Here is a 1,994-nt window from a genome sequence, read left to right as displayed (position 1 = left end):
GTGCCATGGTGTAGGAACAGGGTAATGATTAGGAGGAGTGCTATGGTGTAGGAACAGGGTAATGATTAGGAGGAGTGCTATGGTGTAGGAACAGGGTAATGATTAGGAGGAGTGCTATGGTGTAGGAACAGGGTAATGATTAGGAGGAGTGCTATGGTGTAGGAACAGGGTAATGATTAGGAGGAGTGCTATGGTGTAGGAACAGGGTAATGATTAGGAGGAGTGCTATGGTGTAGGAACAGGGTAATGATTAGGAGGAGTGCCATGGTGTAGGAACAGGGTAATGATTAGGAGGAGTGCTATGGTGTAGGAACAGGGTAATGATTAGGAGGAGTGCTATGGTGTAGGAACAGGGTAATGATTAGGAGGAGTGCTATGGTGTAGGAACAGGGTAATGATTAGGAGGAGTGCTATGGTGTAGGAACAGGGTAATGATTAGGAGGAGTGGTAGGAACAGGGTAATGATTAGGAGGAGTGCTATGGTGTAGGAACAGGGTAATGATTAGGAGGAGTGCTATGGTGTAGGAACAGGGTAATGATTAGGAGGAGTGCTATGGTGTAGGAACAGGGTAATGATTAGGAGGAGTGCTATGGTGTAGGAACAGGGTAATGATTAGGAGGAGTGCTATGGTGTAGGAACAGGGTAATGATTAGGAGGAGTGCTATGGTGTAGGAACAGGGTAATGATTAGGAGGAGTGCTATGGTGTAGGAACAGGGTAATGATTAGGAGGAGTGGTAGGAACAGGGTAATGATTAGGAGGAGTGCTATGGTGTAGGAACAGGGTAATGATTAGGAGGAGTGCTATGGTGTAGGAACAGGGTAATGATTAGGAGGAGTGGTAGGAACAGGGTAATGATTAGGAGGAGTGCTATGGTGTAGGAACAGGGTAATGATTAGGAGGAGTGCTATGGTGTAGGAACAGGGTAATGATTAGGAGGAGTGCTATGGTGTAGGAACAGGGTAATGATTAGGAGGAGTGCTATGGTGTAGGAACAGGGTAATGATTAGGAGGAGTGGTAGGAACAGGGTAATGATTAGGAGGAGTGCCATGGTGTAGGAACAGGGTAATGATTAGGAGGAGTGCTATGGTGTAGGAACAGGGTAATGATTAGGAGGAGTGCTATGGTGTAGGAACAGGGTAATGATTAGGAGGAGTGCCATGGTGTAGGAACAGGGTAATGATTAGGAGGAGTGCTATGGTGTAGGAACAGGGTAATGATTAGGAGGAGTGCTATGGTGTAGGAACAGGGTAATGATTAGGAGGAGTGCCATGGTGCAGGAACAGGGTAATGATTAGGAGGAGTGGTAGGAACAGGGTAATGATTAGGAGGAGTGCTATGGTGTAGGAACAGGGTAATGATTAGGAGGAGTGCTATGGTGTAGGAACAGGGTAATGATTAGGAGGAGTGCTATGGTGTAGGAACAGGGTAATGATTAGGAGGAGTGCCATGGTGTAGGAACAGGGTAATGATTAGGAGGAGTGCTATGGTGTAGGAACAGGGTAATGATTAGGAGGAGTGCTATGGTGTAGGAACAGGGTAATGATTAGGAGGAGTGCCATGGTGCAGGAACAGGGTAATGATTAGGAGGAGTGGTAGGAACAGGGTAATGATTAGGAGGAGTGCTATGGTGTAGGAACAGGGTAATGATTAGGAGGAGTGCTATGGTGTAGGAACAGGGTAATGATTAGGAGGAGTGCTATGGTGTAGGAACAGGGTAATGATTAGGAGGAGTGCCATGGTGTAGGAACAGGGTAATGATTAGGAGGAGTGCTATGGTGTAGGAACAGGGTAATGATTAGGAGGAGTGCTATGGTGTAGGAACAGGGTAATGATTAGGAGGAGTGCTATGGTGTAGGAACAGGGTAATGATTAGGAGGAGTGCTATGGTGTAGGAACAGGGTAATGATTAGGAGGAGTGGTAGGAACAGGGTAATGATTAGGAGGAGTGCTATGGTGTAGGAACAGGGTAATGATTAGGAGGAGTGCTATG

Source organism: Coregonus lavaretus, assembly GCF_964263955.1.
Source record: "Coregonus lavaretus genome assembly, contig: HAP1_SCAFFOLD_577, whole genome shotgun sequence".
Classification (NCBI taxonomy): Eukaryota; Metazoa; Chordata; class Actinopteri; order Salmoniformes; family Salmonidae; genus Coregonus; species Coregonus lavaretus.
This window is presented reverse-complemented; position numbering follows the sequence as displayed.